This window comes from Microcebus murinus, chromosome 5, assembly GCF_040939455.1.
Source record: "Microcebus murinus isolate Inina chromosome 5, M.murinus_Inina_mat1.0, whole genome shotgun sequence".
Taxonomy (NCBI): domain Eukaryota; kingdom Metazoa; phylum Chordata; class Mammalia; order Primates; family Cheirogaleidae; genus Microcebus; species Microcebus murinus.
Window position 1 is genome coordinate 43,121,132 of NC_134108.1, and position 12,741 is coordinate 43,133,872.

At 35.4% G+C, this 12,741-nt stretch overlaps 1 protein-coding gene across 1 annotated transcript in view; it reads right to left on the bottom strand.

The window, feature by feature from the left end:
• LOC105870545 (amine sulfotransferase-like) overlaps window positions 1–2,584 on the bottom strand; it is a 50,393-nt gene extending 47,809 nt beyond the window's left edge. Inside the window, exon 1 of the mRNA XM_012763190.3 lies at window positions 2,349–2,584. The gene's annotated coding sequence lies outside the window, so the exon portion shown is untranslated. The remainder of the gene's footprint in view (window positions 1–2,348) is intronic.
• Window positions 2,585–12,741: the final 10,157 nt, after the last annotated feature.

The following is a 12,741-nucleotide window of genomic DNA, read 5'->3' on the forward strand; positions in this document are numbered from 1 at the left end:
GATAGACTTAAACCTAAGGCATGAAACCTTTAGAATCCTGGAAGAAAATATAGGGAAGATTCTTTCAGACATTAGCCTAGGCAAAGAATTTATGAAGAAGACCCCCCAAACAATCATAGCAGCAACAAAAATAAAGAAATGGGAGCTAATCAAATTAAAAAACTTTTGCACAGCCAAAGAAAATATCATTAGAGCACCTTAACTAAACAACCTCTTCCACCTCCATATGAAAAAAGTTGTTACTATTAAAAAACCAAGAACACCAAAGTCAGCTTCTCCTCACTGAATTTGAAGAAAAGAGTAAAAAAATCTAATACAAAAGAAGTGGAAATTGTAGGAGGAGATGACCTCGGCCTAATCCTTTCTGCCCAAGGAATACTCTGTCTGATATCCAGCTCTACATAATTATTAGCACATAGCACAAACTGTACAATAACAATAACCTTGGCTTAATCTCCTTTATTGCAAGACCAAAAAACTGAAAACCACACATTTACTAACTTTAACTTCCTTCTTCTCCATTTTACCTAAACAACATGCCTTAGCCAATCAGGGAAGGAGAAGATTGTGAGGTCAAAGTCCCTACCAATGGGATGAGACACAGCCGTAGGTCTGCATTAGAGGTAAAAAGATGAAGAAGCACACTGCTGCCTGGGTGCTTTGGATGCTGCTATGGGTCCTTCTGATGAGAAGTAAAGGTTTTGCCTTGCTGGGACAATCAGGATTCTCTACTTCTCTATTTGTAATCTATAATTATTCTTTGATTGGTCAAGTTTTTGGTAACTGTTACATTTTTTCAGCAGTATAATATTTGAAAAAAATTTGAATCATTTCCATACTATGGAAAGGTTAAATAAAAGATATTATTTAACCCTGAAATTTTAAAAGACAGTTTTAAACTTTGTGGACAGTTCCTTGAATAGTATGACCACAAAAGTTCTTGCACTTCTTAGGTCCTCAGAGTTTGACTTTATTCAGAAACAAGGTTGTTGCTCATCTAATTGATTAACATGAGGTCAATGGCTACATTGGTTCTACAAGGTGCTGCATCCTGTTTTCATAGCAACCGTGAGTACGGTTTCTCCAAGAAAAATGAAACACACCTCTTGTCAGGATTCTAGGCAGTTATTCTGGAAAGATGAAAATTCTAGATTTGTGATTTAGTGGAGACCTGCCCTTCTTACTGATGCACCCATTTTGACTTGGACTCTATTAGTCTTAGTTGGAAACCTGAGAACTCCTGGTCCTGCACCTTGAGCACAAAGTAAGAGGAATGTGATCCAGAGAGGAAGAAATTTGAGGATCTGAGAGTTTGGTCCAAGTTGTGCTGTGAGTAGCAATCTTGCAGCAGTAGAGGGACAATGTATTTAGAGTGTGAGTACATGCACATATTCATAATGGAATAGGTTAGGACATTAACCCAGGATGAGCTAGTGTCCTTATAAGAATAGAGAAGATACAGACACAGACACACACAGAGAAGAGAACCCATGTGAAGACCGACACAGAGGGAGAATGCTAGGTAAAGTTGTTGGAGAAATTGGAGTGAAGTGGCCTCCAGCTAAGGACTGCTTGGGGCTAGCAAAAATTGAAGAGGCAAGACAGTATTCTCCCCTAGAAGACTGATTTCAGAATTCTAGCCTCCAGAATGGTAGAAAAAAATTTCTGTTGCTTTAGGCATCCAGTTTGAGGTACTTAGTTTTTGCAGCTGTAGGAAATTAATACACTTGATAATGTCCTTTTAACATCTTCCACAGTATTTTAAAAGTTCCTCATTCTTTTCTATCCTTAACTCAATACTTCTCATTTGTCTTGTCCCAGGAAAATTGTTAATGTCACCAGTATTTTACACTTTAACAGACAGGTGTTGAAGAGAGTAGTTTCATTTAATTACCTATTTAAAGGTAATAGTACTTATGACTTACTCTTTTCTGCTTCTGTTTTCCGTTTTAGTTAGCCTGCCAGCTTGGGCCATTTATCTTTTCAGAAAAACATAAAGGAGATAAACATTTGTACTTATTTTCAATTCTACTGTTAGTTTGTTATCAAAATATTAGTTTCAGTTTTTATCATATTTAATGCCATTCTCCTTTTCTATTTTCTGACTTCTTGAGTAAAATGCTTAGTTCAATGTTTTCACTCTCATTTGTTAACATAACAGCACTTAAAGTTGTGCATTTTCTTTGATCATTCATTAGCAAGTCTACCTCAAATTAGAGCCAACACAATTAGATAAAACCAATCTTCTCCCACGTAAGTTCAAGAGGGAATTACAGCACACTCTTAGAATAATAATGTTTTCAGGCAAACATGTACACAGCAGCAAGCTCTGAGAAGGAGTCACATACCTGTGTAGTCCTGGTCAGTCTTTCACACTGCCTCTCTTCAACTTTCACAGCAGCCCCAGTCTTCTCTGCTTTAAAGTCTTTAAGACTAATCCTCTTATACTCTTGCTCCCAGGCACATTGTTCATCACAAGCAACCTTTGATTTCAACCCTACCCTTGTCTTCACCCAACAAAGTCGACATGACTTTTGCTGAGTCTATATTCTATCACTCCAAATTCCTGAAATGCAATATCTGTGCCCTTAGAAATCATAACCAATTAATTTTTAATTTTAACTTCTCCCTCTGGCTAGGCTGAATATATATTCTACCTTTTCCCACCTCCTAAATCCCTTAAAATTCATGGTCACTTATTAACCAAATGCTGCATAACCTCAACCTCTTCTGAAGACTAATCCTTTACCAATTTACTGTAACAGATCTATCTCTTCCCTCTGAAATTAATGCAATCCTTATCACTCTCTCAAGTGATGGATATTTTCATTCTCATGAGTTGAGATTTTTCTTCCTTCCTTCTTATGGCTACATTTAAACATGAGACACCCCTTCTATTAATACTCACAATTTTGACATTCATATCATCTACCCATATCACACATGTAGAAAGTTCTCCTTGGACCTTGAAAGTTTTGCTAAAAAACTAGAAAATTAACTCTCAAAATGTAGATTAACTGGAGAAAAGGCATAACAATTTATTTAACATGACCACATGAGATCTTTAAGGATGAAGAACCAAAGTAGAGGTGAGATTATACATTGTTTTGCTTAAGATTATCAGAGTATACACTGTGTAGAAATATGGTTGGGCAAAATGGGAATAATTTAATGGTAAAAGACTGATTGGGGAAACTCAACAAGGTCTGCACAGATTCTTCTTTTTCTTTCTGTGTAACATTCCTTCCTACCTGATGTAGGCAGGACCTCTTCAGAGCTGAGGGTCTTATGACCTACAATCAGGCAAGACAGGTCAGAGAATTTCTCTATGGCAATGTAACAGTGACAGTATCCAGGGCAAGAGAGTGAGACTCTGTCCAAATAAATAAATAAATAAAATCTTCTAGAAGAATAATACAGATCTTTCAGCATTAGTGTCAGAAAGAGTAGGTTTTCTATTGTGCTGCTATCACTTCCTAAATATTTGCCTTTGGAAAAATTAGTTTACTTCCCTAAGCTTCTACATTTCCTGTTTATTAAAGAGGACCTAGCTCACAAACATGTTGTTAATATTATAGGAAAGAATTCATAAAAAATTATAAACCCCATATTTAGTAGACAGACAGTGCCAAATATTTACTTTTGTAAAGCATAACATTTCCTTGCCATCTAAATTCATATTTAAAAAATAACAGAAAAGATAGAGTGGAGCAATAAAGCCAAATAGAATTTGCCAAGGATTCTCTTTCTAGATGACACCTAATTCAACAACTATCCACAATAGCAAGCAAATACAAAAGAAACAAATTTACGTGAGTGATTATACTACCCAGTTTTCACATTATATCAAAGGATGAGTTACCAAAGAGGGCACATAGACAATCTTCCATTGCCTACACCAACTCCCAATCTTTGGCAGTGATGGACTAGCTCACAGAATGGACAGAGAATCTATCTGGCAGAGGAAGGAAAGTGAAGTACTTCTAGGACTTTACATTGAAAGTCTGGGCCACACTGGCAGAGTGGAACACAACACAGGGCAAAATTCTGTCAGTGCTCACAGAAGAAGCAATTTTCCCAGCATAGCTAGTGGGAAATTGTCCCCCCAAAGCCTGACTCCCTACTAGTCCAACCACCAGTAGAAAAAGAGCCGCCTTGAGACTGTACTAAATTGGTAAGGCAGCAGGACCACAAGGGCTGCATCCCTTGGGGAATTTCTATGGCTGTGCTGGCTCAGAGCCATTGGACTTATGGGGCATATGATCCAGTGAGAGACCAGGAGCTATGGCCAAGCCAGGTGTTCTGTCAACCTTCCCCCAACTTCAGGCAGCCAGGTTCATGGAGTGAATTCTTCAGCTTGAGGAAATGAAAGGAAGAGCTTAGAGGATTTTGTTTTGTGACTCAGGCAGCAACCCAGCCACAATAAAATTAAGCACCAAGTAGACTCTTGATGCCTCTCAGTATACCAAAATTTCCTTCTTGGCATTTCTGGACCCACTCTTGGCCAGAAAGAAACATGCTACCTTGAAGGGAAGCATGCAGTCATTAGAGGATTCACTTCTTTTGAATAAACAGCTCTTAGACTTTTAATAAACATCAATAGTAGTGAGGCAACAGTGACCACTGGCTTTGAGTAAGCATGAGCTTGCTTCAGGTGTGACCTGCCACATTTATAGTTGTGGTGGCCCTGATTGAGTGACCACAGGAATCCTCCCTCCTCTCCTCCTCCACAGATAGTGGACAGATAGTGAGGATGGAAAGTGAGAAACTTTGCCTGGCATTCAGGGAATTCTCTTGTTTCTTTCCCAAGGTCATGAAGGTGGTACTATAAGGAGACTGCAAGAATCACAGCATTACCCAGTGCTAATATAGCTGCAGTGATCTAAGACTTAGACCCCAGCACTCAATTCCATTTCAGTATCTGGAAAGCCTTCTAAGAATATTGTGTTCAAACAATCCCAGATTGTGAAGACTAAATAAATACCTATTGCAAAGATATGGATACAATCCAAGTACCCTTCTATTCATTATTGAATTATTCAAATTTGGTATATGTTCACAATGGAATATTACTTAACTCTAAGAAACGACAATGAGCTACTGCCACTTATACTATTCTGGTTTAAGCTTAAGCGTATTATCCAAAGTGAGGTGACATAAGATCTGAAAAACATGCTCCACAGGTACTTGTCATCAAATTGGTACTGACTGATTAACACTATAGTGCTCATTTGGTGGTAATGTTCACCAGGGATTCAGGGGTTGTGGGGTAGACCCACATCTTAGGGATGTGATAAGCATTGTGGAGGGGAAGGGCATACCTCTAATCTTTGCTAGGGAGAAACAAAGATATAAAATGTAACCAAAATGTTAAAAAAAAACAACATTTATTGGTGGTCGGGCAGGTGGGAGAGGGGAGGAGGGGATCGGTATATACATATATAATGAGTGCAATGTGAACCACCTGGGGGATGGACATGCTTGAAGCTCCGACTCCAGGGGGTAGGGGAGCCAAGTGCAATATATGTAACCTTAACTTTTGTACACCCATCATATGCTGAAATAAAAAAATTCTCTCATTAGCAGAGTTGAGCAATCAGAAGAAAGAATAAGTGAGCTCAAAGACTGGCAGTTTGAACATACGAAGCATAAGAGAAAAAATAAAGAGTAAATAAGAATGAAATACACCTACAGGATCTAGAAAACATCCTCCTAAAATCAAATATAATAGTTTTTGGTTTCAAAGAGGAAGTAGCAAGAGAGATTGGGATAGAACATTTATTCAAAGAAATAATGAACGAGAACATTCCACACGTAAAGAAAGAAATAAATATTCAGGTATAAGATGGTCATACAACACCAAGCAGATTTAACCCAAACAGGGCTACCTCAAGACACTTAATAATCAAGCTCCCAAATAGTCATGGATAAAGAAGACAATGGAAGAGATGCAACAAAAAAGAAAAAAATAACATACAAAAGAATTCCAATACATCTGGCAACTGACTTCTCAGTAGAAGACTTATAGGGCAGGAGAGAGGGGTATGATATATTTAACATGCTCAGAAAAATACTTTAGCCCTAGAATATTATATCCTGCAAAAATATCCTTCAGATGTGAGGTCTAAATAAAGACTTTCCTGGATAAAGGCTGAGGGATTTAACTAAAACCAGACCTATTGTACAAGTAATGCCAAAAGGAGTTCTCCAACCTGCAAGAAAAGGCCATTAATAAACAGTAAGAAATCTTCTGATGGTACACAACTCATTGATAATAATAAGCACACAAATGCAGAATATTGCTGTAGGTGTGGTGTATAAACCACTTATATCTTGAGCATGAAGACTAAAAGACAAACCAATTATAAATAACAACAAGTTTTTGAGAGATAGATAGTACAAAAAGAGAGCATAAAAAGATATGGATGGAAAGAATAACCTTTTATAATGGAGGAATGGAGTTAAAGGGTCAAATTTCTGTTAGCATGGTCTTTTCTTTGTTATTTGTTTGTTTGTGAGCAGTGTTGGCATATGTTTAAAATGATTGGTTATAAAATGCTTATTCTAAGACTTGTAGTAATATCAAATCAAGAATCCTCAACAGGTGCCAAAAAATGAAACACAAAAATGAAATCACACTCCCAGAGGGTATTACAAGAAAGAAAGAAAGAAAGAAAGAAAGAAAGAAAGAAAGAAAGAAAGAAAGAAAGAAAGAAAGAAAGAAAGAAAGAAAGAAAGGAAGGAAGGAAGGAAGGAAGGAAGGAAGGAAGGAAGGAAGGAAGGAAGGAAGGAAGGAAGGAAAGAAGAAAGAAATGAACACAGACAACAAGAAAGCAAATAACAAAATGGCAGTAGTAAGTCCATACCTATCAGTAATAACATTAAATATTACTGGACTAAATATTCCAATCAAAAGACATAGAGTGGCTAATTGAAAAAAAAAGAGTGAACTGTAATTGTCGAAAAGGAACACACTCACCTATAATGACATATATAGACTGAAAATAAAGAGATGGAAGAAGATATTCTATGCAAAGGGAAACCAAAAATGAGCAGGAGTAGCTATACTTCTCTCAGATAAAATAGATTTCAAGATAAGAGCTGTAAAAAGAGGCAAATACAGTCAGTATATGCTGAAAATGGGGTCAATTCAGCAAGTGAATATACCAATTCTAAATATATAGGCACCCAACACTGGAGTACCCAGATATATAAAACAAATATTATTAGAGCTAGAGAGATGGACCACAATAAAATAATCATTGGAGACCTCAGTACTCTACTTTCAGGTTTGCAAAGTTCCTCCAGACAGAATATCAATATTGAACATTGGACTTGATCTTCATTATAGTACAAATAGACCTAATAAATATTGCAAAACCTGTCATTCCAATAGCTACAGAATTCTTGCTCTTGTCCAAAGCTCATGGATCATTCTCAAGCATGGACCCTGTGTTAGGAAAGAAAACAACTTCATCAACAGTTTAAAAAATTGAAATCATACAAAGTAACATCTATTACTACAATATAATAAAACAAGACATCAGTTACAAGAGGAACATTGCAAAATATACAAACACATGGAAGTGAAACAATATGCTACTAATTAATAATGAGTTAATGACAAAATTGAAAAGGAAATGTAAAAATGTCTCAAAACAAAAGAAAATGAAAACACAACATATCAAGACCTAGGGAATAAAGCAAAAGTAGTATAAAGATGAAAGTTTATAGCAGTAAGTACCTACATGGAAAAAGTAGAAAAGCTTCAAATAATCAACCTATTGATGCATATTTTTAAAAGAATAGAAAATCAAGAGGATACTAAACCCACAACTAGTAGAAGAATAAATTAATAAATAAGATAGGAGAAAAAATAAAAATATTGCAACCAAAAAAGGCAACACAATTGGTCCAAGAAACAAAAAGAGTTTTTTCTTAAAAGATAAACAAAGAGACATAAATTAACCCAGAATAAGAAAAAAGGCAGAAGACACAAATAAATAGAATCATAGATGAAAAAGGAGACATTAAACTGACACGGTAGAAATTCAAAGGGTCATTAGAGTCTACTATGAGCAACTGTATGCCAATAAATTGGAAAACATAGAAGAATTGGATAAATTCTTACACACATACAACCTACAAAAATTGAACCAGAAAAGAATCAAAAACTCTAATAAACCATTAACAAGTAATGAGATAGAAGGAAGAATAAAAGTCTCCCATAAAGAAAAACCCAGGAACCAATAGCTTCACTGCTGAATCCTACCAAGTATTCAAGGAAACACTAATACCAATTTTACTTAAAAAAAAAAAAAAAATCAAGGAGAAGGGAAACTTTCAAATCCATTATATAAGGACTCTACCACCCAGATACCAAAACCAGCCAAAGATACAACAGAAAAATAAAACTGTAGGCTAATATCTCTGATGAGCATAGAGGTAACAATTCTCAACAAAATGGTAGCAAATGAAATACAAGAAAATTAAAAATATTTTCATCATGATCAAATGGAATTCATCCCCTAGATGTAAGGATAGTTCAACATACACAAATCAATGTCATACATCATATCAACAGAATGAGGCCAAAACCCATATGATCAGTTCAATTGATGCTGACAAAACATTCAATAAAATTCAACCTCTCTTCATGATAAAAATTCTCAAAAAAAGTGTAAGGAACAAACCACCTCAACACAACAAAAGACATCTATAAAAGATGACAGCTACTTTTATACTGAATTGGGAAAAGCTGAAAGTCTTTCCTCTAAAATATAGAACTAGACAAGGATACCCATGTACACCATCTTTATTCACCAATGTACTGGAAGACAAGACAAAGAAAGACCATCCAAATTGGAAAGGAAGAATTCAAAATATCTTCTCTGCAGATGACATGATGTTGTGCCTAGAGAAACCTAAAGACGCCACTGAAAAACTATTAGAACTGCTAAATAAATTACTAAATTTGCTGGATACAAATCAACACACAAAAATTATTAGTATTTGTATATACGAACAATAAATAATCTGAAAAAGAAACCAAGAATGTAATCCACTTTACAATAGCTACAAATAATATACCTAGGAGTACACATAATTGAAGAGGTGAAAAAGCTCTGTAATGAAAATTATAGAACATTGACGAAAGAATTTGAAGTGGAAAGATAAAAATGGAAAGATGTTCTATGCTCATGGATTGGAAGAAGCAATGTTCTTCATATGTCCATACTACCCAAAGCAATCTATAAATACAATGCAAGCCCCATTAGAAAAACAATGACATTTTACACAGAAATAGAAAACATAATCCTAAAATTTATATGGAACCACAAAAGACCCAGAATAGTCAAAGCTATTGTGAGCAAAAGGAAAAGAACTGGAGGACTGACATTACCTGACTTCAAATTTTACTACAGAGCTGTAGTATCAAAAACGGCATGGTATTGGCATAAACACAGAAACATTGACCAATGAAACATAATAGGAAATCTGGAAATAAATCCAAACATCAATAGTGAATTTACATTTGACAAAGGTGTCAAGAAACATACCTTGGGGAAAGGACAATGTCATTCATAAGTGGTACTGAGAATACTGGACAACCATATGCAGAAGAAAAAACTAGACCTTATTTCTCACCATATACAAAAATTAAATCAAAATGACTTAAGGACTTAAATCTAAGACCTAAAATTATGAAAGTCCTATAAGTAATCTTTGAAGAAATGCTTGAGGACATTCATTTGAGCAAGAACTTCTTCAGTAATATCCACAAAGCACCAGAACCAAAGCAAAATTAGACAAATGGGATCACATCAAGCTAAGAACTCTTCTGTACAGGAAAGGAAACAATCAACAAAGGGAAGGCACAACCCACAGAATGTGAGAAAATAATAGAAACTACTCATCTGACAAGGGATGAATTACTAGAATATAGATAAGGCACTCAAGCAACTCAATAGGAAAAAATCAAATAGTCTGGTGTAAAATGTGGGGAAAACACCATCTGGATAAACATTTCTCAAAAGAAGACATAGAAATAGCCAACACGTGTATGAAAAAAACTCAACATCATTTGTCATCAGGAAAATTCAAGTCAAAACCAGAAAGATCATTGCACCCAAATTTAATTGGCTTTTCTAAAAAAAAATAATAAAACAGACAATAATGAATGCTGGTGATGTGCAGAAAGGGGAATTCTCATAAACTGCTAGTAGGATTCTAAATTAGTGTAGCCACTGTGGAAAACAGTATGGAGATACTTCAAGAAACTGAAAATAGAATTACTATAGGACCCAGCAACCCCACAGCTGCGTATGTACCCAAGATATGAAAAGACATCTATACCCCCATGTTTTCTGCAGCACTATTCATAATGGTAAAGGTATGGAATCAATGTAACTGGCCATGAGCAGATGAATGGATAAAGAAGTTGGGTACATATAAACAACAGAATATTACATAGTCACAAAGAGAATGAAATCATGTCATCTGAAAAAACACGGGTAGAACTGTAGAACATTAGTTATGTGAAATACGCGAAGCACAGAAAGACAAATGTTGCATGTTCTCACATATATGTGGGAGCTAAATATTAAACACAATGAATCTCAGAGAGACAGAGAGTAGAATGATGATTACAAGAGGCTAGAAAAGGGAGTGAATGGGCAGGAATGAATAAAGTGGGGATCGTTAATGAGTGCAAAAATATAGTTAGATAACTAGATAGAATGAAGAATATTTGATAGCACAACAAAGAGAGCATAACCAACAATAACGGTATATTTCAAAATAACTTAAAATGTGAAATTGGAATGTTCCTAACACAAAGAAATGTCAAATGCCTAAAGTGATGGACACCTCAATTGCCCTGATTAGATTAATTCGCATTGTATGCCTGTATCAAAATATCATATGTACTCACTCTATAAAGATATACAACTAATGATATTATGTACCCATAATAATTAAAAATAAAAAATATTTTAAATAAAGTGGAGAAAAGAAGAGAAATGGAATGCTTCTCTGGAAATACATGTCTCCTTTTAAACTTACACATGTGGAATATATGAGCCCGTGAAACAAAGGAACCCAGAAAGGCAAAGGCAGTGTACAAGGAGGGACAAGGGGAATGGTGAATCCTCTCCTGGTGCAAGAGTGTCAGGGCCCTGTGTACTCTTCTTTAAAGCAGTAGATTATGATAGAAATAATGTGTGTGTTTCTTAGGAAAGGTGAACAGAATGATAGGGTGAATTGATATAAAAGGGTGTAAGGCAGCTAGCAGCCCCAGGGGGATACCGAGAGAGTGGGTGTCCTAGTGCAACTGCAGAATTAGCTGGCTGGTGGTGTCACCACCTATAGTACTGCCAACCTCAGACTAACTGCATTGCTTTCCACTCAGCCAGGCCTAACACCAAAATCCCAGAATATGGATGAGCAAGTGAAATCCACAAACAGCAGCAAAGCAGTTAGAAAATGCTACTGAATAAACATCGTCCTCCTGTTAGCTTCAAATTCTACATATACATGCTTAGAAATAAACTTAACTGCAACTTGGTATGGCTTTTATAAGGACCATGTATCCTTAGCAATTGATATGAACAAAAACACAAATAGATGATGAACACAAAATATTGCTGAATGGCAATCTCAATTTATATATTCAATTTTAAATTACTTTTTAAATGTAAAGCAATAACTAACAAAATTCCAACAGGATTCTATATGAGAGTTCATAACATTATTTTATAAATTTAAATGGCATGGTTTTGATAAAAGTAATGAAAGAGGAACAACATATACAGAGTCAACTTAGACAATTATTTAGAAAATAATAATGTTTATTATAAGGTGTAAGAAAATGGTGGGCAATTCAACAAGTGATGTTGGGTCAACTTGTTATCTATCAAAATAAATAATTAAATCATATTTTTACAGCATGAGAATAATATTCAAATAAAAGTAAGATATGACTTATGAATATGTGAATACATTGGAGATAACAGTCCTCCAAACTAAAACATAAAAATAGACACCATAAAATGAAAGATTGACTCATGTTATTACATAAAAATGACAATTCTGAGTATGACAAAAGATCATAAGCCATTTGTAAGTAAATGTAAAAGTAAAGTGCACAACTATCCATGATTATATGCCAAAACAATATGAGGACTCCTCAGTGGATCAGAAAAGGGGGAATCCCTGGATGTGGGAAGCTTTCCTGATGACAGAAGTATAAAGATATTAATATTCATTTATGAGTGAGATTTTATAACATAATCAGAGAGTCAAAGACTGAAGTGTATGATTTACTGTATTTTCTGCTGAAGGCACTTTCCTAGGATTCTGTGTGCTGAGCTTAATTCTGTGTTTCATTTGCATCCCAGATGAACTGAAATGGAAAGTCTTTTATCTGCTTTTGGAAAATCTTGTGAAATCTTTCATTTTGCTCAATGGTCATGTGATTTTTCCATCCTCCAATGGTATCTGGTATAATATAATAGAGAAATTGCTTCAGTGAAGATGGTTGTGTGGTGAGGGCCCAAACAAACATGTAACTTGGTGCTGGGAGAAACTTTTTCCCACTATTATTTTTCTGCCTTGTAAGCTCCCAGGCATTCCTATACCTAGCTAAGTCTCTCCACTCTCTCACTTTATGTCAAGCAGATAAACACGTTTATCATTGCAATTTTACTATAATTACATACAATCATCACCCACATTCTCAGT